The 27,654-nt window shown below is 47.3% G+C and overlaps 1 protein-coding gene across 2 annotated transcripts in view; it reads left to right on the top strand.

Moving 5' to 3' along the window:
* Positions 1–3,237: 3,237 nt before the first annotated feature.
* GNG4 (G protein subunit gamma 4) overlaps positions 3,238–27,654 on the top strand; it is a 79,070-nt gene continuing 54,653 nt past the window's right edge. For both annotated transcript variants that reach the window (XM_055308816.1, XM_055308814.1), the window contains exon 1: positions 3,238–3,617. The gene's annotated coding sequence lies outside the window, so the exon portion shown is untranslated. The remainder of the gene's footprint in view (positions 3,618–27,654) is intronic.

Genomic DNA, 27,654 nt, shown 5'->3' with positions numbered 1-27,654 from the left:
TAAATGTACAGATCCAAGAAATGCAATGAATACCAAGCAGGATAAACATAAAGAAGACCACACCAAACCACCTCATACTCATACTGGGAAAAGCAACAATAAAGGGAAAATCATATAAGCAGATAGAAAAATATTTATTACATTCCAAGAAACAAGGGTAATAATACTGCAGATCTCTTATGGGAAACTATGAAAGCACAATGCTTGACATCTTTTTTTTTTTTTTTAATGCTTGACATCTTTCAACTGCTTCAAATTGTCAAACTAGAAAAAGATCCCTCAAAAGTGAAGGCAATATAAAGACTTTCAGACAAACAAAAGCTGAGATAATTCATCACCAGCAGATCTATAAGAGAGGTCAAAAGATGTTCTTCAGGTAGGAGAAAATGATAATCATATAAAAATTGGAAACTTCACATGAAGAGCATCAGAAATGGTAAATATAAAAGACTTTTTAAAAAATCATTTCAGGGGATCCCTGGGTGGCGCAGCGGTTTGGCGCCTGCCTTTGGCCCAGGGCGCGATCCACATCGGGCTCCCGGTGCATGGAGCCTGCTTCTCCCTCTGCCTGTGTCTCTGCCTCTCTCTCTCTCTCTGTGACTATCATAAATAATAAAAAAAAATCATTTCAAAATAAGAAAATTGACAACTTAAGGCAAAAATAATAATGTGTTGCGAGGTTTATTATATACGTAAAAGGAAAATATGACAAAAATCAAAGGCTGGAAGAAGAGTAAAGGAAACATGCTGCTGTAAAAATCTTATAGAAAATAAGTAGTATAATGTTATTTGAAGGTAGACTGTGATAAGTTTAAGATGCTTCTTATAAACCCTAAATTATGAGAGAGAGAGAGAGAGAGAGAGAGAGAGGGAGAGAGGGAGAGGGAGAAGGAGGGAGGATATATGCCAATACTTGAAATAAAATGGAATACTAAAATATACTTAGTTAATTCAAAAGAAGGCAGGTAAAAAGAAATGAAGAGTAAGAAGGAAGACAAACAGAAAACAAACAACAAAATTGTAGATTTAAACCCAACCGTATGATAATTACATAAGAAGTAGATGACCTAAAAACTCCCAAGTAAAAGGTACCGCTTGCCTGGCTGAATTAAAAGATAAGATCCAGGGGTACCTGGGGGGCTCAGTCGGGTTAAGCATCTGCCTTTGGTTCAGGTCATGATCTCAGGGTCCTGAGATTGAGTCCCACATCTGGTTCCCCGCTCAGCTGGGGAGTCTGCCTCTCCCTCTGCCTCTGCAGCTCCCCCTACTTGTGTGTGCTCTCTCTCTCTCTGTAAATAAATAAATAAAATCCTTAAAAAAAAAAAAAAAAGCCAAAAACAAAAACGAGATCCAACTCTGTGTTGTCTTCAAGAATAGAGAATCCCACTTTAAGAATAAAGACATAGGGTAAAATTAAAGGATGGGAAAAGATACCCAAGGCAAACACCAGTCTAAGAAATCTGCAGTGGTCACATTGATAACCGGATAAAGAGTTGAAAACAAGGACGATTACCAGGGACAAAGGAAGGAAGATGAATGTCCGAGTCCTAGCAGTCTTGGGTGAAAAACAGGGATGGACAGAATCAGAAATCCCCGGAAGGCATAAAACAGTTTGCTGCGCCCCATAATTCAGAAGGGCTGGGATGGGTTCTGATAACTTGCATTTCTAACAAGTTCCTAGGTAATGCTGATTCTGTTGGCCTTGGGATCCACTCCAGAACCACTGGCTCAGAGTCTCTTTTTTGTCTTTAAAATGAATTACAAACCCGCCTTGATAGAGAGTGTAATAAATTAGAAGGATAAAATAAGGAAGAGGGGTACCTGGAAGTGTAGTGACTTTCCTTACAACTGATTACTTGGGCTTGCTTGAGATGGGGGTTTGGATGACGAGAAATGAGGATTTTGCCAACCACCTGTGGGGAGGAGGAGCAGGAGGTGCTGTTGAGGCAAGAAACACAGGAGAAGTCAATGTGGGGGTAGAAATAATGAGTCCAATTTTGGATTTGTTGAATTTTAAGTGCATCACTTTTGAAAAGGAGTTAGGGCTGTAGGTGTACTTATGGCCCCTGGTCATTCCTTCATGATTTAATTCTGTGCCTTCAGTGGGCACTTGCAAACTGTGGAAAAAAACAAAATCTGTGTGTGACGTTGTCTGGCCCGGGTGGGCACCTCTGCACCCTGCATTCGCGCTGTCAGACTCGGGGTCCGCCCAGCTGCACGTCGGTCGGTCTGGGCGGCCGTCAGGTCAGCGGGGGTCAGAGACCCGGGACGCAGGTGGCCGTCGGGTCAGGGCCGCCGGGGAGGCCGCCGGGGAGGCGGGCGGGGCCCCGGGAGGTGTGTTCCCTCGCGGTCGGCCGTGGCTCCACCCGGTTTCCGTGGAGGACCCAGCGCCGCTCGAGGTGCCTGGCGGCCCCGCTCTCCTCGGGGTCCTGCGTTCTCACGACACTCGCAACGCGGACGGCAGCGACGCTGTTTCCCCGAAGGCGGAGGACTAGGCCCGCCACGGGGTTTCGCCGTCCGGGGGACCCGAGGGGCAGCGAGGACGCCCCGCGGAGGGGCCCCCGCTGTCCGCGAGCAGCCGGGCTCGTTCCCGCCTTCCCGGGGCGGGCTGGGGGCAGGCGGCTGCGCGCCCGCGCTCGGGGCCCGGGGCGGGGGGGGCGCTGCGCCCCGAGATGCACGCGGCCCTCGCGAACCTTCCCGGGCACTGAGCGCCTCCCGGCTCGCTGCCCTCGGGTGGGGGGACAAGGAGGCGTCCTGCGTAGTCTTCGCGGACGGATGCAAACTGGCCGCGCCCGGCCGCCTGCTCCCCGGAACTAGCCCCAGGCACGGAGGAGGCCGCGGGAGGCTCCTGCGCGGGGGACCCCCCGCCCCCCGCAGCCCCGCCCCCAACCCCCCCAGCCCCGGGGCGACGCGGGCGCTCCAGGCGGAGGGTCGGGCCCTCCCGGGGCGCGCGGGGGGCGGGGGGTCCCCCCGCACAGGAGCCTCCCGAGCCCCAGACCCCCCCCGCCCCCCCAGCCCCGGGGCGACGCGGGCGCTCCAGGCGGAGGGTCGGGCCCGCGGGGGGCGCGGGGCGCGGGGCGGGGGGCGCGGGGCGGGCGCGGAGCCCTGGCGCGGGAGCCCCCGTGACGCAGCAGTGACGTCGGCGGCGGCGGGCGGGATTTCCCGGCCCCTCCCGAGCGGCGGGCGAGACCCTGGCGCCGAGTGGGCGCGACCAACGTGGGAGGAGGGCGGCGCGGGGCGGGGAGGCGCGGGGTTGCGCGCTCCGCTCAGCGCCGGGCCCGCACCCGCTCTGGGAGCCCCGCGCCGGGGGCTGCGAACGCCCCGAGTACTTCGGGTCTGGGCGGCTCCCGCGGCTCCCCCGGCTCCCCCGCCCCCAGCCCCTCGTCGTCCTTCCCCTGCCCGGGCGGAGCTGCTGACGCGGCCCGGAGACCCCGGGGGCGGGGCGCGCCTTTGCCCCGCGAGCCCGTGAGCGCCGAGGCGGAGCCCCCGGAGCCCCCGGAGCCCCGCCGCGCCCGCCCCAGCCCGGCCCAGCCCGGCCCGCCGGGAGCGCTGCCGCGCGGTCTGGCCGCCCCCCACGAGCACCACGTCGGAGACAAAGCCCGCGCGCCCCGCTCCGGGTAAGTGGGCGCCCCGCCGGCGGGTCGGGCCCCGAGTGCCTGTGGGGAGCGGGCGGGGCCGCGAGCAAAAGGGCACCGCGTGCGGGAAAGTGTCTGCACCTGGAGACGCGGGTCGGCGCGCGTGTCGTCCCGCCGCCGTCAGTGGGAGCCCGCGAGGCCGACCCCTGGGGTCCTCCGGCCGGCGCCAGCGGGTGAGCCGCCCCTCGAACCCACTACCCTCCGCCCAGCCCTCGGCCAGCCCGAGCGCGACCTGGGCCAGGCAGCCCGAGCGCCGAGGGGCCCCCGCGGTGGCCGCGGGCTCCGGACCTCTCGGTCGGGCTCCCCGGGGACCGCCTCCGCGTCTGCAGGTCTCGAACGCCCGCTGTCCCCGGGCAGGGACGGCCCGCGTTGAAGAGGACCGCAGGGGAAGGGCTAGACTGGCCGGGGGTGGTTTTGTGAGGCCGATGGTGCCTCAGGTGCCGGAGCCTGAGGGCGCTCTCAGGATGTCGCAGCACCCCGGACCCCCGCCTCCGGGCAGTCCTGGCGGCGGCGGGAGACGCCCTGGCGAGGGTTCGGCCCCCTCCTGCCTGATGGCGTCTGTCCCCGAGCCTGGTGCTGAAACGGGCTGCGCCGGCCGCGCGCGCCCAGCGGCACGGGGGGAGCCCTGCCCGGGTGATCTTTCAGTTGCCTTAGAAAGAATAACGCGAGGGTGAGTGGGGCCGGGGCAGAGGCGTGGCTGGAGAAGACTTCTTAATTGGAGAGGATTTGCTTATTTTCGTGTATTTTGGGCTGGGGTGTTCGGAAATCCGAAATGTCAAAGTTTGATCAAGCGATAAAGTGGATCGTGAGCGCCGGGTCTCCCGCCCTCTGGCCGGCTCCCCAGCACTGCCGGCCCTCGGCCCCTTCTGTTACCTCGCAGGGCTGTGAAAGGCTGGCACAGGGCCTGTCGTTTCAGTCGGAGCACAAGGCCTCCCGGGCTGCGCAGTGTCGCCCACGAAAACGTGTCAGTCCTGTACCTGCTTATGAGTCCTCGCTGTGAGGCTTCCTTCCCACCGTGCGATGGGAGAATTCAGTGGTGAATGCCCGAAAGCAGCAGCGAGACCTGGGCCCTGTGGCTGGCTTCTTGATTCCCCAGGGAATCCTTTTCCTAATTTTGCATGCTTTGGGGGAAGGGAGGCGCACCGCCATTCAATCTGGCCCTGTTCCTTGCAAGAAGCTACTGTGGAAACAACTGAGAGTTCAACAGAAACCCTTTTCCAGTCTTGAGAAACAAGATGTAAACAATGAATTATTTTCAAAGCGTGGAGTTGGCTCAGTTATCAGTCTTGATAAAGATGGATATAGCGCTTGGTAAATAGTAGGTGTTAATGTAAATACAAGGGTTTATTGTGAGGCTTTGCTACTTAATGAATGATTAGCCTCACTATGGGGTTATTAAGCCGAGATAACTATTTAAGACAGTGGTCTTCCTGTTTGCTCCTCTACCACCAACCCTCAGCCTCCTTAAAATAAAATTGCCCAAAGGGAAACTGCAGGAGTTGTCTGGCTAGCTGAGAAATAGCACAACAAAAGGGTCCTTCCCAGGAGTCCCATGATTAGGCAGTTGCCTTTGACATTTCTCAATGCAGGTGGACAGTGGAGAAACGAAGAAAAAGCTTTTAACGTGTTCATTTTATGGTTTTTAAAGCAAAAGAGACCGTCTCCAGAACCCCCATATCTCAGCACATTGTTTGAAATGATGGAACATCAGGTGGGAACTTGAGCACTGTCGGCCCTCTGGTCCCTAGGGAAGCAAATGCCCCGTAACTGCTTCAGGAGGTCCAGCTTGGGCTGTATGAGTGGTTGGGTATAATGCCGCCTCTCCCCTCTACCACCACCACCACCACCACCACCACTACCACCACACAAACGACTGCTTCCTAAGAAAGACGGCCAAATGGCTCAGAAAAGACAGAAGGCTGCAACACAAGTCATTCTCATTTATTTATAGCCACATCTCACCATCACATTATTCTTACCTTGACTCAGTTTTGTTCTACTAGAAAAGGGGAGAATACCTAATAAAACAATGTGTGTCAGATTGCCTTTTTTTTTTTTTAAAGATTTTATTTATACATGAGAGAGAGAGACCGAGACACAGGCAGAGGGAGAAGCGGGCTCCCTGTAGGGAGCCTGATGTGGGACTCATCCCGGGTCCCCAGGATCAGGCCCTGGGCTGAAGGCAGGCACTAAACCTCTGAGCCACCTGGGCTGCCCAGATTGCCTTTTTTTTTAATCATAGAATATTAAAACAATGTCTTTAAGATAGTACCTTTATGAGCATGTACTATTCTGTAATCTCACAGATTTCCTCCTTTCATTGGTAAATAAATACGATAGACGGGGGCAAGCATAGAGACTTATACAGGTAGAAGAGACTATTGGTTCAGTTTTCTGAAGCCAGAAACTACAGGTTAACTTCTTTAATACACCAAAAGCACTACAAAAAAATATCCTTTTAACAATAGCCAGCAAGGGTATTTTAACTGAAAATCAGAAACGCTAAGTGTCAGCAAAGAAAAACAGGGAGACCGATTACGGTATAGAAATTAGCATAATATGACTGTAGTATTTTAACCAATTCTTTACAACCGTGTGAAGAATAAACCAAATATCTTAAATAAATTAGCAGAAGTGAAAAAAATGCAAATGAAATTTCCATTTATGGAAGGAAGTGGAGGCAAGAAATAACTGCTGAAAGAAAAAATCACCACAGGAAACAATGGGTACTTAGGAGGAGATCACTTCAGTAAGCTAGTTGGAGCATTCCAAATCACTTTAATTGTCAAGGAGCTTTTGTTAAGTCAAAAAGCAGGTGGTGTGCAATCAGTTTTCCTAGTGGAACCCAGCAGACAAAATGGCAGGTCTTGTGCAGATGAGGGAGTGCGGCTGGGTTGAAGGTATGGTGCTTGTGGTGTGGGCTCCAGTGTCCTAGGAGAAGTGAGGACATCTATGTGGCTGTGTTGGAGAAGCCACTGGCACCACCTCAAGCCCTAAGATTGCTGGGTATCTTCAAGCAAGTCACCAATGGCCCAATCTCAGAGGGCCAGACCTTGGAGGGAGCCCAGGTTAGCAGGCAGTGGGGTGGAGGGAGGAGGACCAGGCTTCAAGTCCCTGAGTCACATGGATGATCTCATTTAATCCTCGCACTATACCCACAAAACTTCGCTTTAGCAAAAACAAAAAAAAAAACAACTGTCCAGGAGTGTTCTGGCAAGATACTTGGTGGGTAGTGATGACTCTTTTTTAACTCACCAAGGAAAACCATATACAAATGCAAAGGGGGAGCAACTGAGACTGTCCATGCACTCCATCCAGAAAAGCCCGGATTTCTTCCCCTATCAGATTTCTCAACCCATTTCGCCCTGGGTGGTGGGTTGGCGCTCTCTAATGGGAGGTGTGCTGAGAGGCTGAGGAAGAGAAGATACAAGAAATGCCTTAAGCATCCCTCCCGGGCCCTCAGCTGACAGTCAGTTGTATAACGTGGAGCAACAGCCTTGGGTCCACTAACCTGTACCACCTGTGCTGTCTGCTTTTCTCAGTGCCCGTTTCCACCTGGCATCCATGTCTAATTTGCAACTCTGGCAGCTCCCGTTCTACCCCCTGCTCAGGGTCACCACCAAAGGAAGAGGGCCGGGGAGATAGCAGTAGGTAAAAGGGAAAAATTTTAAGTTGCTTTAAAAATTCTTATTAGAACATCTTTACAGGGGCGCCTAGGTGGCTCGATCCGTTAAGTGTCTACCTACCTTCAGCTCAGGTCATGATCCTAGAGTCCTGGGATCAAGCCCTACATCAGGCTTCCTGCTCACTGGGGAGCCCACTCCTCCCTCTCCCTTCCCCTGGCTTGTATGCACTGGTGTGCACGCTCTCTCTCTCTCTCAAATAAATAAAATCTTTAAAAAAAAGAACATCTTTACAACCACAGCAAAAAGTGTTAATATGAAAAAAATATATATGCCTCTGTAGACCTACTACCCAAATTCTACTGTATTTGCTTCTGGTTTTTTATCACACGAATATGTAAAATTGAGAGATCTTTGCCAAAAACACTGTACAAGTATGAAAGTCCAAGTAGGAGAAATGGAATTTGAAACAGAAAGGAAAGAGCAAGGGAATATCGAAAGGGGATTTGAAAGCAGAGCAACAGAGATGGTCGAAGGCAGTCTGCTGGGAGCAGGCTATTCTCATTGATGGCCTGGCCGGCTCTGTGACTCAGGTTCTGACCCCTGTTGGAGGGGCAGAGGCAAGGATGGCGGACAGCGGGTGGTGGTTCCTCATTCTGGTGCACTGGGGTGTTGACGGCAGAGAGGACAGAGGTATGGCAGCGTATAGGCTGGGGCGGCCTGCATGTGCTGACTACACGCCACTGCACACTCCCCATAGGGCAAGGTGTGCTTTCCAAATCAAGCAGCAGAGCCCACTTTTATATGTACAGAATCAAATCACTGAGACACCTTCAGAAAACCATTTCCTCCTACCAGTACCCACGATTGTTGGGAAGTGCTGGCAGTCCAGGACACCCCTTCCCTCCACCGCAGACTGAGTCTTTGCTCCCAAGGACCTCCTTTCTCTAAGATGTATCATAGTGGTCTCTACCTTCCCATCTCTCCTTATCTGTTTGAGGGCCCAGGCACACCTGAGAATTGATATTGTCCTCTGAAGTGTTTTTCTATCCTGGTTTGGGGATGCATTGGCCTCGTCCTGTTGCTTTGGAGTACCTGCTATGTATGCCCTTGGTAGAAACTATAGAGAAGGCAGAAAGCTTTTCCCCTACCACCTTTGGTTTAGTGACTGGAGCCTGTGAATTAAAGTGACAACAGGAGAGATTAACAGAAGCAAAGAGCCAAATTAATAGAAAAAGTTTATTAGACATGCACAGAACAGAGGAGCTGCACAGGAAAGAAGAGAAATCCTGAAGAAGCAGTTAGGCTCCAGAGCTTATTATATGCTTCTTAACAAAGGGAAATAAGTTGTAGGAAGGTGACAAGAGAAACAAAAAGGGATTTGAGCTCTTAGGGGCAGTAAATTGTGTGAAGATAGATATAGGGGGACAACTTATGGAAGATAAGAGTTATTAAGATTTGTTTGTGCAGACAGGCCCATCTTTCTCTATCCAGTGCTAGTGGAGGTTTTCTTCTTCCTGTAATGGGAGATGGAGGGAAAAGAACTGTGTGTCTTGGCAGAGAGGGCAAGGCCAGAGTTCCCCCTGTGTCCACTGTTTCTTACCTGCAAAATCAGCGCAAAATAATCCTTATGCCAAGGTAGTATATTTGAGGGTGGTATATTCTGAACCCCCTACAAAATTTCCAGCAGGACCTTTCTTTAGTGAAGTCCAGAGCCCAAAGCCTATGTTATGCTAAACCAGCATGAGTAGTCCCTCTTTAGTTTTAGTTTCTGTTCATTAATTTTGGGAAAATTTTGCTTTCCCTGTGCCCCTGCTAACTTCATTCATACAGCCACGGGGCACCAGTGGCCGTAGATGCTCATTTACCCCTGAAACCTGTGGGACCTCGTGCATGAGAGAAGGCTGCATCCCAACTGAGGAGGCAGATTACATAAGTGTAGGAGTGTATGTTTGATGGCAGGTAAAGGGGGAAGCAGGTGTCACAAGGATGTAAAGACACAGTGAAGCTCCAGAACTCTGAAGGGCAGTCAGTGGTGGTTGTGGAGTGTAGCCGACAGGGGCTGTTGGTAGAACCTGAGTGGAGACTCTGACAGCATTGAACCTTAAGGAAAGCAACAAAGGAAGACTGGCAGTGATGTCAGCCACCGAATTTTTTTCTGGAAGAAGGTGAGGTATCAATACATAAATTGGCCTTCATCAGCGTCACATACCCTCTTCTTCAGTTACGTTATATCTAGCCAGGGATGAGGTCACCAGTGCCTTCTGCTCACCCAGATTATCTGAGTACCCGGGTGGGTGGACCCCACAATGGACCTACTACCCTGATACCCTGTCCCTATTTGGAATAGCTTTACTTCATCACCCTTCTAGTCGGAGTTTGGTGTTTCAGCGTTTGTTCCCCTGCTTGGTTGATCTTATAGAATTGGAAGGTTTAGAGGGGCTCTTTCCCGCCAATCTTTCTGTGCTTGCTCTTTCTGCACTGCAGTGAGCGTGCGCACAGCCACTGGTGTGCTGGGTCCCCTCAATCTCAGGACGGCTATGGAGAGGTGGACCAAGCCCTGTAGATCCTGCACCAGGGGTACCAGCCCTCATACCCCAGGTTTACCATGCCGCTGACGGGTCTGATTCCTCCCAGCTCCCCAGTTTCTCTCCAGACCCTCTCTGTGCTAGAAATTGCTATAGTAATAGTGTCAGAACTAAGTCGATCATTGGCTTGAACCCAGGCACATTTTTACTAAACAGAAATTTTCTTTGTCATCACAGAGTTCTGATCCACACAAGGACCAGCCTTCATAGGTTATCTGCCTTTCTCTGGTTTTCCCTCACGTTACTGCTGCAAGCCATCTTCATTGCTGGACACTATGGGAGGACTTTCCCAATGTGTGGGGGTATTGCTGAAAGCAGTAGATAAGTTCCTAAGAGATTGCCTGTAAGCCACCTATTTCTAAGACATTCATTTAATGAACACGTGACCAGATGTTTCAGGCACTAACAGTTTAAAGCTGAATAAGGCCTTCAGAGTACTCGTAATCTAGAGGGGATATGAGCGGGGAAAACAACTTGCCTGTCCCTGGATTAACGCCCTGACAGCTGAGTTTTAAATGCTGCGGGAGTAGTGATAACAGGAACATTTGTTCTTCCTGAGAGCTGTGGGGTACAGGAAGGGCCTGACAGCTGCAGCCCCAGAAAGTTGAGCAAGATTTTCCAACCCACACAAGTGAGTGAGGGCTTTCCAGGTAGAGGGACCAGGCCATGCTAAGGCTCGGAGTTAGGGGCGTGCACTGGGGCGGAAGGAACAGGTGGCCCTGAGCCCAATTATGAAGACTCTAGTGACCTGTGCAAGAGTCTGTTCTGGGATGAATGGGGGGAGGGAGAGGCTGGTGCCCGGGCGGCCAGTTTGGGCCTGGACAGTGAAGACAGCACAACCCCGTTTAGTGAATGGAAGTGGAGGAGCAGGCGGGGAGAGGGTGTAGGACCTGGCAGGTGGGGAGGTGCCCCCCCCCCACCGGTGGAACAGGGGGCCGCCTGAGACCCTGTGGACCTTATAGTGGGTCAGCCTGGTCAGGGGGGATGGGGAGAGGGTCTGAGGCTTCAAAGAACAGATGAGAAGTTCAGGGCAAAACAAAACTGCTCCTGTAAAACGCATCCTCTTTCTGATTCAGGTTTTCTTGTGTCAAAGTCCCTTAGAAGGGACGGGCCTGCGCAGCAGCGCCTGAGGCTGCTGGGGCGCCAGTCTCTGGGAGGCCACAGCAAGCCTGCCACCACCACGCTCTGCTGGATGACTCATTCTTTCTGTGTTCGAGCAATTGCAGCTCTCGCTGTTGTTTATGATTTCTCTGTCCCCCTAACATTTATGAATTTGATCTGAAGCCGTCCAACTATCTCTCCCTGCACATAGGATGGCAGGGATTACATTTATTAGCCTTTGGTGAGAGCTCATCTATCCAAGGATGAGTTTTTTTTTTCCCAAACCTGGTCACCCTTTACCTACCCCCAAGCTCTAGTGGCCTGAGGCTGAGGGACTGAGCCCTGGCCATGCTTCACAGTCACCATGGCAACTCCCAGATGTGGCCCACACATTGGCCCAGGGCACACACCCCCCACCACCACACTGGACTCCCTGGGATCTTCCTGCCCTGCCTCATCCTTGGACCCCTGTTAGCTGTGAAATGTGCCCTGTTGTGGGGTTTTCTGTCTTCTTCCTCACTTTCTCCACTCTGGGGACTTCTCCTCCCTGTACTCTCTTCATGTGAGGAGACAAGGAGCAGGCAGTGGCAGGGCCAACAAATTCTGCCCTCACAGAATTCACATTTGAGGAGAGAGAGCAGGCCAGTACTAATAAGCCTGAAAACAAAAGCAATTTCATGAAATAAATTAATAAAACAGCACCTTAACATGTGGCGAGTGCTTGGGAGAAAAATGAAACGAGGAAGGAAGATGTGGAGTTCCAGGGACAGGCTATTACAGATTTTACATAAACTGCTTCTAGAAGGACTCAGTGTAGGGATCCAAGATGAAGAAATAAAATGGGCTTGTCTCACATTTACAGAGGCAGCGAAAATGGAGTGAGATGAAAATGTGCTGGGCCTCCAGATGTTTTGTGCCCAGCTGCCTCCTTTGACAGCCTCCACCGCCTCCCAGCATACGCAGAAGCTACATTTCCCAAAAGGAGCATTTGGTCTTCTAACTCAAGGCAGAGGAAGACTCGTAGCAAAATAACACACAGCACCACCATCTCCCTGCTTTGTGGATGCCCCACCAATCCAGCCACTGGACCAATGAGCCAAGTGGCTCCTGAGACACCAAGTGGAGGCAATAGGGAGTGAGCCTAATCCAAAGGCATTTGTCACCCAGAGCCCTCCAGAGGATGCCACTGAGAGGCCAGATCAGAGACCCACAAGCTTAAAGATCTGGGGCTAATAGAAAAGGGAGCCACCCTCGGGGCCACTCCACTGTGGGCATGGGTAGGCTGGAAGACACGGCTCCGTAAGAACTGCTTCATGGACTCTCGCTCTGTGGCCTGGCAGGTGAAAAGTAAGCTTGCCTAGTGATGGGTGGCCACTGGCTGTGCCTTCCATTTTTATACACCTGCTTTAGGAATCATTTATGGGTAGCACAGTCTCTCTGTAAAATTCAGAACAGATATGTCCGTGGTTCCCAAACCTGGCTGCAGAGCAGAATGACTTTGGGTAGTTTTCAGAAATACCACCTCACCTCTGGATGTTCTGACTCCACCGTTCTGAGATAGGACCAGGGAATCTGTGTTTTTTGGGTTTCATAAGCCACTGAAGCAGATGATTCCTGTGGGTCGTCTTTCTGTGCGCCTGAAAAACCCGAAACTACCCAAGAGTTCCCAGACCATTTCCTATGCCAGCCTCTCCCACCTCTCTCCCTTGAAGCTGTGAAACAGCGACTCCCCACAGACACCACAAGGCTGAGACACCTGTAAGAGCAAGAGCTCCTTTCCAGGCTGAGCACGTGGATCTGTCTTCCCCTGCTTTTCACAAGACAGCTTCACCGATGGGGAAGCCAGCTATTCTCCCTGAAGAACTGCCTCTGTGTAGAGCATAATTACCCCAAAATACAGTCCCTCCCCCCCATCCCCCAGCTCACCTTTGGTGGGTCATAACAGCTCCAGGCACCCTGCAGGCGCATGAACCAACATTCACCCTTGTTGGCTGCAAGACAGGAAGGACCATTAGTCATAGATGAGAATGGCAAATGCTACTATGTCAGCAGGCAGGAACCCAGAGATGAGGAAAAGGAGGTTCCAGATCATGAGGAACTTCCACGCTAGTGACAGAGACGGATGATTATCACAAAACACAGAATTCAGAACCTAAACACAGGACACCAAACCCAGTCTAGGTCAGGAAAAGCTTCCAGAAGGAGGCCTTGGGGCTTGGCCAGATGAAAGGGATGGTCACAGCTAGTGAATGCTGAAGACTTTCAAGGCTGAAAGCTTTTAAGTAAATAATAATAATAGCTAACATTTATTGAGTGTTTACTACAAGCTAGGCTCTAAGAGCCTAATATGAGATTAGGTATGTATTCCTTGGCGGGTGCCAGAGTGGCTCAGTCACAGCAACAGCCAAGTCTTCATCTCAGCTCAGATCTTTTGATCTCAGAGTCATGAGTTCAAGTCTCACATTGGGCTCTTAAAAATTGAGCCTACTTAAAAAATAAATATATTAATAAGTATTTATTCCTTGACAGCTATGGTTGTAGGAAACATAATGGGCACCACCTCGCCCCAAAGATGGCCACAGTGGAACCTGAGCATGTGTTATCTTACACAGCAAAAGAGATTTTTCAGATGTGATTAAGACTCTTGAGGTGGGGAAAGTATCCTGGATTATTTGATGGGCCCAATGTAATCACAAAAGTGCTTATAAAAGGAGGAGTGTCCGAGGGATTGGACAATGCCTGTCTGCTGACTTCCAAGATGGAGGAGCAGCTGTAAGCAAAGAGGGCCAGCCACCACCAGAAGCTGGAAAAGGCAGAGAAACAGACTCTCCCAAGAAACTCCAGCAGCCCTACTGATGCTGTGTACTTTGTGATACCAGAACTCTCAACAATTTTTTAAAATTTGTTTTTATTGAAGTTCAGTTTGCCAACATATAGTATAACACCCATGGCTCATCCCATCAAGTGCCCTCCTCAGTTCCCGTCACCCAGTCACCCCAACCCCCGCCCACCTCCCCTTCTACAACCCTCTGTTCATTTCCCAGAGTTAGGAGTGTCTCGTGGTTTGTCTCCCTCTCTAATTTTTCCCACTCAGTTCCCCTCCTTTCCCTTATAATCCCTTTTACTATTTTTTATAATCCCCATATGAGTGAAACCATATGATGATTGTCCTTCTCTGATAGACTTACTTCGCTCAGCATAATACCTCCAGTTCCATTCAAGTCGAAGCAAATGGTATTTCTGATGGCTGAGTAATATTCCATTGTATATATAGACCACATCTTCATCTGTCAAAGGACACTGAGGCTCCTTCCACAGTTTGGACATTGCTGCTATGAACATTGGGGTGCAGGTATCCCGGTATTTCACTGTATCTGTATCTTTGGGGTAAATACCCCGTAGTGCAATTGCTGGATCATAGGGTAGCTCTATTTTTAACTTCTTGACGAACCTCCACACTGTTTCCCAGAGTGGCTGCACCAGTTCACATTCCCACCAACCATGCGAGAGGGTTCCCCCTTCTCCACATCCTCTCCAACATGTGTTGTTTCCTGTTTTGTTCCTTTTCTTTAAATATTGTATTTATTTATTCATGAGAGACACAGAGAGAAGGCAGACACAAGCAGAGGGAGAAGCAGGCTCCCTGTTGTGGGACTCCCCATGTGGGAGTCCCCATGTGGGACTCGATCCCAGGACCCAGGATTAAGACCTGAGCCGAAGGCAGACGCTCAACCCCTGAGCCACCCAAGCATCCCTGTCTTTGTTAATTTTCCCCATTCTCACTGGTGTGAGGTGATATCTCATTGTGGATTTGATTTGTATTTCCCTGATGAGTGACACAGAGCATTTTCTCATGTGCCTCTTGGCCATGTGTATGTCTTCTTTGGTGAAATTTCTGTTCATGTCTTCTGCCCATGTCATGATTAGATTTTTTGTTTCTTGGGTGTTGAGTTTAATCAGTTCTTTATAGATCTTGGATACTAGCCCCTAATCTGATATGTCATTTGCAAATATCTTCTCCCATTCTTTAAGTTGTCTTTTAGTCTTGTTGACTGTTTCTTTTGCTGTGCAGAAGCTTTTTATTCTGATTAAGTCCCAATAGTTCATTTTTGCTTTTGTTTCCCTTGCCTTCCTAGATGTATCCTGCAGGAAGTTACTGTAGCCAAGTTCAAAAAACTTATTGCTTGTGTTCTCCTCTAAGATTTTGATGGATTCCTGTCTCATATTTAGATCTTCCAACCATTTTGAGTTTATCTTTGTGTCTGGTGTAAGAGAATGGTCCAGTTTCATTCTTCTGCACGTGGCTGTCCAATTTTCCCAATACCATTCATTGAAGAGACTGTTCTTTTTCCAGTGGATATTCTCTCTTGCTTTGTTGAATATTAGTTGACCATAAAGTTGAGGGCCCATTTCTGGGTTCTCTATTCTGTTCCATTGATCTATGTGTCTGTTTGTGCCAGTACGCTACTGTCTTGATGATCACAGCTTTGTAATACAGCTTGAAATCCAGCATGGTGATGCCTCCAGCATTGATTTTTCAATATTTCTCTGGCTATTTAGGGTCTTTTCTGATTCCATACAAATCTTAAGATTATCTGTTCCAACTCTGTGAAGAAAGTCCGTGGTATTTTGATAGGGATTGTGTTGAACGTGTACATTGCCCTGGGTAGCATAGACATTTTCACCATATTTATTCTTCAATCCATGAGCGTGGAGTGTTTTTCCATCTCGTGTCTTCCTTAATTTCATTCAGATCCGTTCTGTAGTGTTTAGGGTATAGATCCTTTACCTCTTTGGTTAGATTTATTCCTAGGTACCTTATGGTTTTGGTTGCATTGTAAATGGGATTGATTCCTTAATTTCTCTTTCTTCAGTCTCCTTGTTAGTAAGTAGAAATGCCACTGATTTCTGTGCATTGATTTTGTATCCTGCCACATTGCTGAATTGCTGTATGAGTTCTAGCAATCTTGTGGTGGAGTCCTTTGGGGTTTTCTATATACAGTATCATGTCATCTGCGAAGAGAGAGAGTTTGACTTCTCTGACAATTTGACTGCCTTTTATTTCTTTTCATTGTCTGACTGCTGAGCCTAGGACTTCTAGTACTATGATGATTGACACTGGTGAGAGTGGACACCCCTGTCATGTTCCTGATCTTAGGAGAAAAGCTCTGTTTTTCCCCATTGAGAATGATATTCTCTGTGGGCTTTTCATAAATGGTTTTTAAGATATTGAGGAATGTTCCCTCTATCCCTACACTTCGAAGAGTTTTAATCAGGAATGGATGCTGTATTTTGTGAAATGCTTTCTCTGCATCTTTTGAGAGGATCATATGGTTCTTGTTTTTTTCTCTTATTGATGTAATCTATCACGTTGATTGTTTTACAAGTGTTGAACCACCCTTGCATCCCGGGGATAAAACCCACTTGGTCATGGTGAATAATCTTCTTAATGTATTGTTGGATCCTTTTGGCTAGTATCTTGTTGAGAATTTTTGCATCTGAGTTCATCAGGGATATTGGTCTATAATTCTCTTTTTTGGTGGGGTTTTTGTCTGATTTTGGAATCAAGATAATGCTAGCCTCATAAAATGAGCTTGGAAGTATTCCGTCCCTTTCTATCCTTCGAAACAGCTTTAGTAGACTAGGTATTATTTCTTCTTTAAACGTTTGATAGAATTCTCCTGGGAAGCCACCTGGCCCTGGACTTTTGTGTCTTGGGAGGTTTTTCATGACTCCTTCAATTTCCTTGCTGGCTCTTGGCATGTTCAGGTTTTGTATTTCTTCCTGTTCCAGTTTTGGTAGTTTGTGGTTTTCCAGAAATGCATCCATTTCTTCTAGATCACCTAATTTGTTGGCATATAGCTGCTCATAATACATTTTTAAACTCGCTTGTACTTCCTTGGTATTGTTGTGATCTCTCCTCCTTCATTCGTGATTTTATTAATTTGAGTCTTGTCTCTTTTTAATAAGGCTGGCTAGGGGTTATCTATCTTATTAATTCTTTCAAAGAACCAACTCTTGGTTTTGTTGAAATGTTCTACAGTTCTTTTGGTCTCTATTTCATTGATTTCTGCTTGAATCTTTATTATCTCTCTTCTTTTGCTTGGTGTAGGCTTTACTTGCTGTTCTTTCTCCAATTCCTTTAGGTAGGAGGTTATCTTGTGTATTTGAGGTTTTTTTTATTTTTTGAGGGATGCTTGTATTGTGATGTATTTCCCTCTTAGGACTGCTTTTATTGTATCCCAAAGATTTTGTATAGTTGTATCTTCCTTTTCATTCATTTCCATGACTCTTTTTAATAAAATCTCTAATTTCCTAGTTAACCCATTTATCTTTTAGTAGGATGCTCTTTACTCTCCATGTGTTTGAGTTTCTTCCAAGTTTCTTCTTTTGATTGAGTTCTAGTTGCAAAGCATTATGGTCTGAAAATATGCAGGGACAATCCCAATCTTTTGGTATTGGTTGAGACCTGATTTGTGACCCAGTATGTGGTCTAATCTGGAGAAAGTTCTATGTGCACTTGAGAAGAATGTATATTTATGTTTGGATGGAAAGTTTTGTATATATCCATGAAATCTCTTTGGTCCAGTGTATCATTTAAGGCCCTTGTTTCTTTGGTGATGTTCTGCTTAGAAGATCTGTCATTTGCAGAAAGTGCCGTGTTGAAGTCTCCTACTATTAGTGTATTATTATCTAAGTATGTCTTTACTTTGTTAATTGATTGATATACTTGGCAGCTCCCATATTAGGGGCATAAATATTCATGTTTGTTAGGTCTTCTTGTTGGATAGACCCTTTAGGTATGATATAGTGCCCTTCTTTCTCTTACTACAGTCTTTGGTACACACTTTATCTGATATGAGGATTGCTACCCCAGCTTTCTTTTGAGGACCATTTGAATGGTAAATGTTTCTCCACCCCTTTATTTTCAGGCTGGAGGTATCCTTAGGTCCAAAATGAGTCTCTTGTAACAGCATGTAGATGGGTCTTGCTTTTTTTATCCAGTCCGATACCCTGCATCTTTTGATGGGATCATTTAGCCCATTCACATTCAGAATAACTATTGAAAGATATGAATTTAGTGTCATTGTATTACCTATTCAGTCCCTGTTTTTCTGGATTGTTTCTTTGGGCTCCCTCTTTCTTTTACAGGGTTTCCTTTAATATTTCTTGCAGAGCCAGTTTGGTGGTCACATATTCTTTCAGTTTCTGCCTATCCTGGAAGCTCTTTCTCTCTCATTCTGTTCTGAACGACAGCCTTGCTGGATAAAGTATTCTTGGCTGCATGTTCTTCTCGTCTAGTACCCTGTATATATCATGCCAGCCGTTTCTGGCCAGCCCTCTCTGTGGAGAGGTCTACTGTTAGTCTGATATTTCCCCCAAAATAAGTTAAGAATCTCTTGTCTCATGCTGCTTTAAGAATTTTCTCTTTATCTTTGAAATGTGGAAGTTTCACTATCAAATGTCGAGGTGTTGAATGGTTTTTATTGATTTGGGGAGGGGCGTCCTCTCTATCTCTTGGATCTGAATGCCTGTTTCCTTCCTCAGATTTGGGGAATTCTCAGCTATGATTTGTTCAAATATACTTTGTGGTCCTCTCTCTCTCTCAGCCTCTTCTGGAATCCAAATTAGGTGTATACTCTTTCTTCTCAAGCTATCATTTTTTTCCCTAAGCCTTTCCTCGTGGGCTCTTATTTTTCTCTTTTTTCTTCAACTTCCTTCCTTACTATCAACTTGTCTTCTGTCACTCGCTGTCTCTTCTGCCTCATTAACCCTAGCAGTTAGGACATCCAGTTTGGATTGCATCTCATTTAATCTATTTTTAATTTCGGCCTGATTAGATCTCAATTCTGCAGTAACGAAGTCTCTAGAGTCCTTTACACCTTTTTCCAGAGCCAGTAGCTTTATAATTGTACTTCTGAATTGAATTTCTGACATCATATTTAATTCCAAATTCTGTAACTCTGTGGCACAGAGTACTGTTTCCGGTTCTTTCTTTTGTGGTGAATTCTTCCTTTTAGTCATTTTGTCCAGTGCAGAGTATGAGCAGGCTGAGTCAAAAATATCAACCACAACCTAAGTAAAATACACCATAGATGATTCTGAAGAGGTCAGAGACCAGAAAATAAAAGAAAAAGAACAGAACAAAATAAAACAAAAGGACACTAAAGTGAAAATAAAATTTTAAAACAAAGTAGTAAAAATAAAAAGCCAAAAACAAGAAGAAAAAGAAAGGAAAAAAGTAAAGAAAAGAGGAAAAAGAAAAGAAAAAAGGGATGGTGATGATGAGGAAGTGGTAGTGGAGAGAGACTGTAGTCTACCTGAGAGGTCCTAGAGGATGATCCTCTTGGTTCTGAGTGTATTTTGTTCTGTATGTTAGATGATGCTCAATCCCAAATTCATATAAACCAGCAATACTTCTAGAAAGGCCCAACATTGACCACAAAAACATAAATAAGATAAAAGAGGGAAGCAAAATGGGAAGGAAGAATATAATCTCAGAGAATGAACAGCATGATATTCCACTTGGTTCTGGGTGTATGTTGGTCATGTTTTAGAAGGTACTAACTTCCACTATTGTAAAAAAAAAAACGAGGCAGAAAAAAACAAAAAATATGCATATCTTGTATATCTACCAAAATTAAACTGAATACATTGAAGAGAATCCAGAAGTGAAAAATATATCTAAGACATGTAATTGTAGAAATATGAAAGTCAAAAAGGAAAAACTTTAAAATGAAGAGCTGGTAAAATATTGTAGTTAAGGTGGGAAAAGAGAAAAGATACTGGAAATTTTTAGTCTGATATAAAAACAAGTCCTAATGGAAAAAGAAAAAAAAAAAAGAAAAACAAAGGACTCTCTAGGTCTATATACTATTTTCCCTCAGTCCTGGAACTTTCCAGCACTGCTTGGTCAAGAACTTGCTCTTCCTTTGTCCTAGTTCTTCTGTGGGTGGGCCTGCTGCCCTGATTCTCAGGTGTGTGTGCCTGGGGGAGCTGCCCCGCCCCCTGCCAGGTCCTGGGGTCAGTGGGGGCTGTTTACCCCGTGAGGCCTCTGTGCCCTGGCGGCCCCGCCCCTCCCAGGCACAAGGTGAAAGAAGGAAGAAAAACGACAATGGCAGTGGCCAGATTTCCAGCTCTGGAGCCGAGCTCCCCACAAGTAACTAACTGCAGTCTCCCAGTCTGCACTGGCCTAGATGCTCCCAGGACAGGTGCAGGTGTACTGGTCTGCACAGCTTGGGGGAGAGTTCTCGGTGTCCTGTGCCCTCCCCGCTTCCACCTGTCCCCGGGGGGAACGCAGGATCGCTGGCTTTGTCTGCTCAGGTACCCTGGGATCCGGGGCCCTGTGCTTCTAGACCCATATTCCCGGGGACCGCCTCCCCCAAAGGGAACGGGGTACAGCCGCCTCCATCCAGAGCCAGCCTGCCTAACTGACTGGCTTTTCCCAAATGTCCCAGGGCTGCAGCGCTCCAGCCCTTTACCGATATCAGACTGCGGTTTGTGGTGAGCTTCCCCCCCCCCATCCTCCCCCCCTGCCGGCGCCCCTCTTCTTATCGTGACTCTGGGAATCTGGAGGCTTCACTGCCCCTCCTGCGATTCTGCCCAGTTTCCCTGCTAAGCGCTTTTCCGTCCAGGAAAACTCCAGTGCGGATTTTTAAAGTTCCGGCTTCTCCAAGGCTGGGCTTTCCTGCCCTGGGGGCTTTCGCTGCCTGGCTCCTTGTGGTGCCCCTCCCCCACTTTATTCTTTTTTATTTATTTTTTTTATTTTTTGCCTTCCTACCTTGTTAGAAGTGAAAACTTCTCTCTGTAGCATTCCAGCTGTTTTCTCTTTAAGTCTCCGGTCAAATTTGTAGGTGTTCAGGATGCTTTGAAAGTTACCTAGGTAAGCTTTTGGGGCCAGGTGAGTTGAGGACCCCTACTCTTCCGCCATCAGGCCCCTCTCTCTCAAATAACAAATTTGTGGCTTTGAAACCATAAGTGTGTTATAATATATTGCAGCAGCAATAAGAAGCTAATACTAACTCTTCCTATTTTACCACTGAAGAAAACAAGAGGCTGAGGGTTTGCCCAAAGGCTGCATAGGGAGCAAGGAGCAGCTGGAGCATTCCAAATTCTGCCTTTTGGCTCCAGATCCTACACTTGTCGGCTCTTGCTTGTGTCCTGCCTGAGAGATTGTTGGGAGACCGGGAGCATCAGAAGATGAACCTCACAAGGCGGGCAGACAGGAGCTGGATCCTTGGACCCTCTTGGTTGAGTGGAGGGTGGCCTCCATTTCGTTGCTGGAGCTCCTTTCTAGGGGGATCTGCTCACGTCCATGCCGACTGTGAGTGTCCCCCTAACCCCAACACTGGAGATGAGGTCAGCTCCTCGTTCCTGCTTACCCAGTTCCACCTGACATCAAGCATGGACTGAGCTACGTGCTGATGCACAGTGCTACCTTTCTCCATCATCACATGGTTTTAAAGGGTCTGGCCAGGTCATCTGTAAGTGCAGCAACCTTATGCATATTAGATTCTCCTGTCTCCAGACATGTTTCTATTTCAAACTTCTGTTTATTCATTCTTGTTCTTTAATATAAACAATTCTTTATATTAGGAATTCTTTAATATAAAGATTCTCATCCTCCAATCTTTGAGTAAAATAAGAAGAATTTTAAGATGGTGTTTCAAGATTATTGTTCTATTTTTTTTTTAAATATTAAGCACAGTAAGCTTTACCCGACACCACTACTCAAGATATGTCTGCTGAATTTATATTTCAAGTATTTTACGGGCACTTCTTAGAATATCAAAGGAGCAATAGCTAACATTTGATTAGCATCTTGTACTTTAACCAAAAGAACTCACGTAACCTGTCCACTTAATCTTTTCGGAAATGCTAGGAGACCTGAATTTTTATCTCCATTCTTAACTGAGATACTAAGTCTCAAGTATAATTTGGCTAAGGCGCACAGCAGAGCCAGGACAGGAACTCGGGGCTCCCCCACATTGTCAATTGCATTCTGTTGCCTCTTAGGGGGAATATGACCCCAGATGCCCTTACAGGGCAATAGGGTTCCAGATTCCAGGTCATATGTACTCTTCCCAAGTACAGGAAGAAGATGCTGGGGTGTCTGCGTACCACAACGTGGCTGGGGCCCACCTGCTGGAGGGAGTATCTGAGATCCCTGGGCCTTTAATATGAGAACGTCCTGGGGGGTAGTTTGGATGAGGCTCACCCATATCTCAGGGCACAGGTAGGCATCCTGCAGAGGACCCACGGTGCTATGCAAATCTGCTGGCAGGAGGCCCCCAGAGAACATGGCCTCAGCATGGATGATGTGACCCTGAGTGGCCGCAAGTTTCCAGCAAGCATGGACTCCCAGCGTGATGAAGGCAGGCCTGCTTCTCAGCGCAAACTGCTCTCCTCCCATTTGGGTCCCCCAGGCTCCCAGGTTATTCTGTGCCACTCACCCCACCTCTCCCAACACAGGTGTCCTAGGGACAGGTGAATCCTGTTCTCTGTTTTCTTTCTAGGTGCCTTTGGGGTCCTCCCTTTCTACAAGCCTTCATATAAAAGCTCTGGCATCCAAAACATGTTCCCAAGGAGGGCTTTCACAACCTACTTTGAAAGAAAAAAGCAAAGTACCTCTTTGCCTTTCTATTCCTGCTTTAATAATCCTAGTTCCCCCAAGGCAATGTGGATGCCTCTGGCTGGCTGGGAAGGATAGGATACAAGGCAGCAGGGAGAGAAAGCTAGCACAGACCAGTACAGCAGGATGTTCTCTCGCTGCCGAGAGAGCCAGTTTGTCCTCACCCTACCCTGGGCTCACCTACTCACGGAAAGGAAAGAGCCTCATTCAGGGTCCCCCAGAGAGAGGTCCCCTGGCAGTGTGGGGATGCCAGATTCTCCCCCAATAACTGGCTGTTTAGAGGGGGTTGCGTCATGACTGGTAGGACCTCTGCAGCCCTCTCCCTGCATTTCTTTGGACCAGAGCTTCATTTTTTCTGCATCTCAGATTTGGATGCTTATCTCTGCATCTTACAGAGACTTTGTAGATGAGCTGGACTACAGGTACATTTTTCTTGCTTCTTGATAAGACTACTTCTTTCTCAGGTGCCTCTTCCCAACAACTAGCTAACTTCTGGCCAGAGCCAGCTTTCCCGAAGACTGTTTTGCTCAGAGATTTCCCACCATGGTCCAGCCGTGTGGCACAGTAGGAGTATCACCACCTCAGATGCTACATGTCGAGACGGGGCACAGCTGACATCGGTTGGGCCAGTTAAATGGGTCCTGTGGCCCATGGCCTCCTTGACTACTGGGAAAGGTAGAACTTCTCTCTGCCTCCAGCCTTGGCCCTGCCACTCCCCACTACCACCTGTACCACTTAGGGACAGTTCACCCAGAACAACTACTTTGCAGGGGGTCACTAGCAGGCTGCCAACATGGTAAAGAAAAACTCAACATGAGACCCTGCATCTTTTTTCCTGGAAAATGACCAGATCACTTTCAGGCTTATTTAATGTGTCATATTTTTTTCCCCACTGGTGCTAAAAAAATTCTCCTCCATGCATAGCTCACTTGAGCAACACAAATCAATCTGTCTGCAAAGTGTGAATAAACACCCTGGAGAAATCTGTTAATGTATGTAACAGATGATTAGCAGTGTTGGTGGGTGATGGCCTGCAAGGTCAGCCTGCCTTCCTCTTTTGAAGACAACTATCAGAGGAGCCATTTGGTCATAAATCCTCCTAAACTAGTATGAAAACTCTATTACTATTTTTCTCTGGTTTATTTTTTTTTTTTTCATCACAAGCCATTAGGTTGTTATCTCAGGAAGTCAGGGGACAGTGTCTCATATTTTATGAATTTGCTAAGTCATCTCATTGGTTTTGTTGCCACCTGATGCATTATACTGGACTCTAATCTTTTTGGGGCAAGAGGATGACAGAATGTCACAAAGGGACACCCTGAAATGCAGAAACCAAAACTTGCTCACAATCAGACAAGTAATCAAAAATAGAAATGGGATCAGAAGCAAATCTCCTGGCTTCTCATCCACCCTTCCTCTTTGAAACAAAACAAAACAACCTCTTTTCATCTCCAGAACGAGTGTTGGGGCATCCTAACTGCTTCTTGACTTGAAAGAGGATTCTTGAATTTAGTTCTGGCAGCTTGTTCTACAGTAGAGGTGCTCCGTCTTTGCACAAAGATGAAAAGTATGAAACGTAAGTCCTGCCCTGCCCTGTGAAGTGTTCTCCAGCTGGAGGAACACAGCCTGCTGGTCCTTTCTTTGCTTATGGTCCACCAGGTGTCATCTCAGGGATTCTTCTAAACTCTCATGGGACACAGTCCCAGAAAGCAGCTTTCCTGTCAGTTTGTGCTATCTTTTGGTGAGCCAAGGATTAATTTGTGCATCACCACTTTGAAAGCAATTAGAAGAAAGCCATAATTATGCTAGACGTATAAACAGTGGTAAGTTGGAAGCCACTTTTGAGTCCTGCAGTGCCTACCCCAGGGAGGAGGGTATGAGCATCAGTCCCCAGGACCGCTGCTTCCGAGTGGTGGTTGACAAAGGCTTCCCATCCACAGAGCAGTGGATGACTGGTGGTAATGGCAGTTCCCAGCTCCTCTCCTGCACCCACACCACTCAGAGTGGCTCTTGTTTTGTTTGTTTGTTTTTGTTTTTAAAGATTTTATTTACTGATTCATGAGAGACACAGAGAGGCTGAGACATAGGCAGATGGAGACGCAGGCTCCCCATGGGTAGCCCGATGTGGGACTTGATCCCAGAATCCCGGGATCATGACCTATGGCAAAGGCAGATGCTCAACCACTGAGCCACCCAGGCACCCGGGGGTGGCCCCCATTTGTGACAGGCAGATCCACCGGGCCTCGAACTGGCATCTCAGGCTGTGCTGACCCGCGTACAAACCCTGTGCCTGTGCTCTCACCAGAATTCCCAGGATGAGCAAAACGCCTGGCTCTGGCTGCCCTGCCACTGATGGGGCATCTCCTCTGCTGCCAGCCACGGCACCTGTCTGCTGGTCTGGACTGACCACAGTCTGCGGTCCTCCACAGCAAAATCAAGTCCCTACTGTGCTCTCAAGGTGTGTATCTGACCTTTAAGGTGCCGATGATCTTGAGGATCACCTGGAAACAGTCTCACAAGAGAACTCATATTTCTTGAATAAAGAGTGACAGCGGGAACCCTGGGTGGTGCAGCGGTTTAGCACCTGCCTTTGGCCCAGGGCGCGATCCTGGAGACCCGGAATTGAATCCCACGTCGGGCTCCTGGTGCATGGAGCCTGCTTCTCCCTCTGCCTGTGTCTCTGCCTCTCTCTCTCTCTCTCTCTCTCTCTCTCTGTGTGTGTGTGTGACTATCATAAATAAATAAAAATTTTTTTAAAAATTTAAAAAAAAAGAGTGACAGCATCTCTCATGGGCTTGTGCTTGATTTGGGTGAAGTTATGGTGAATGAACAGGGCCTCGAATATCTTCCTGTTGTCCTATTTAAAAGAAAGGGAAGGTAAAAGTGAAGGGCATATGTAATCTGATACCAACCACTCTGTTCCTAGTGTGCACCCTTCAAGAACGCTTGCTCAAGAGATATATTCATAGCATCATGGTACATAGTTACAACAATAACAAAATATTGGAAATAATCAGCTCTGCAATAATAGGGCAGAAGATAAATAGGGGGGAATATATACAGTAGAACACTATAGCAGTGAGCTGCTCAGAAAAACAGTTCAGGAGGATACACATAGGATGCCATTTACAAATACTTTTAAATAGAAAATAGTTCTGTGGATTGCTTAGAGATATGTACATGTGTTTTAAAAGGTATGAAGATTTGTGGGAATAAAAAACCAAATTCATAAGAGTGACTACTGGGGAGAGGTACCAGGGCACTTCAACCACATATTTTTGTTTTATTTCATAAGCTGGTGATAGATGAGAGTGTGTGTTATATTATTCTCTCAGTTGGATTACATTCCATAATAAAAAAGTAGTTTGGAAATACCTCCACTAAATACTGATTTTTTTAAAAGACATTATTAACATGAGAACTGCTAGGTTTTTTTTTTTCTTTCATGGAATAAAACTTTAAAAAATATAAACAAACATCTTAATTATCTTATTGAAATAACTCACTTAACTTACAGTTGATTTTTAACTTTATATTTTCCTGTGAATTTTGGGTATTTTGTTGTATTTTTTTGTAGACTTATTTATTTTAGAGAGTGAGCCCATGTACAAGTTTGAGCGGGGTCGTGGAAGGATTGGAAGGGCAAAGGGAGAGGGAGACGAGGAGACTCCCCAGCGAGTGGGGAGCCCAAGGCAGGGCTCCATCCCAGGACCATGACTTGAACTGAAATCAAGAGCTGGACATTGAACTTACTGCACAACCCAGGCACCCCAAATTTTGATATTTTATAATGAGCACATAATTAGGGAGGAAAAAAACTAGGTTGATTCCATTTGGAAATAAGCACATCCTTCAAAAGAATTCTTGAGACCTGGAGTCTTTGCAAGTGAGGACATTTGACTCTAGAGAGGACCACCACCATTTGGGTTCCAAGATACTGACTGAGAAAGCAGTGGATGCTGGGTTGTTGGTTTGTTTTTCATTTTTGCATTTCAATTCATTAAATATTAACTGAGTGGAAACCCCTTTCCTAGCTGCCCTGAGGCTACAAAAATGAACCTAACAAATTCCTCATCCTCAAAAAAGCTGGCAGTCTAGAAAGGAAGAAAACACATTCACTGCTACTTGATTACAAGAGTACAAGGTCTATGGTGGTGAGGACACAAGCCTAGAAGCATCACGGTGATGGATGGTGGTGCTCCGCTCCAGGCACTGAGGGGACAAGCCAGCTCAAGAAAGTTTTGTTTGAGAGGGTGGTAACATTTAAATGAGACCCCAAAAATGAGTAGAAGCAGCTTTTATTAGAAAGAGTTGGGGTGGCGAATAAATAAAATAGTGAAAGCAAAAGATGACAGCGGGAAAGTTTCAGGCACCTAAGAGTAAACTCAGGCAGCTGACTCTAGGTTGGGATTGGAATTATTTAACTTTGAATATTATACAGATGAAGTTTGGTACCGATTTTTCTTAAAGCCTCTCATGTATTTGACATTTCAGACGAATTCATATACCATGACATGAAATGTAGTTTAAGAAATAAAATAATGGCTTTATATCTGAGCCTCTGCTTTTTCTTGCCTTATATAAACATCAGTTTTACTAATTAACTCCTGTCTGAAAAATCCAGCAGGTGTTAAATGTCATCACTTCCAAGTAGAGCAAATGCCAGTTCTATTCAGAGAGGGATTGCATGGCTGTCCCCTGGTCTTGCTCAGTTCTGGGGTGGGGGAGGGCGGTAATTAACTTGAGGGTGGTCTGGCTGCCCACATCATCAGTCACAAAGATTCCAACGAAGCAAGCCTTCAGAGGGGCAGCCTGGCAATAAATGACTAGTGAGCTACTGAGAGCCAGATGAGATGCTAAGACCAGGAGCCCTTGACCTGGGACTTGCATGGAAGCCCCAGAATCAAAGGCGTCTGAGGACTCGGATCACAAAAGTGGAGGCAAACCTCTGAATGAAATGTACAGGGCGGGAGGCTGGGCTCATGGCAGGGAAGCTGTCATTAGCAAGGGCACTGTCAGCCTGGGAGTGAGGACGGAAGGGCTGGTGCGAATCCTGGTCCACCTGCTCCAGTGTG

This window comes from Nyctereutes procyonoides, unplaced genomic scaffold, assembly GCF_905146905.1.
Source record: "Nyctereutes procyonoides isolate TBG_1078 unplaced genomic scaffold, NYPRO_anot_genome, whole genome shotgun sequence".
In the NCBI taxonomy this organism is placed as follows: domain Eukaryota; kingdom Metazoa; phylum Chordata; class Mammalia; order Carnivora; family Canidae; genus Nyctereutes; species Nyctereutes procyonoides.
Note: the sequence above shows the minus strand (reverse complement) of the source record. Positions and strands in the feature narration are given on the sequence as shown.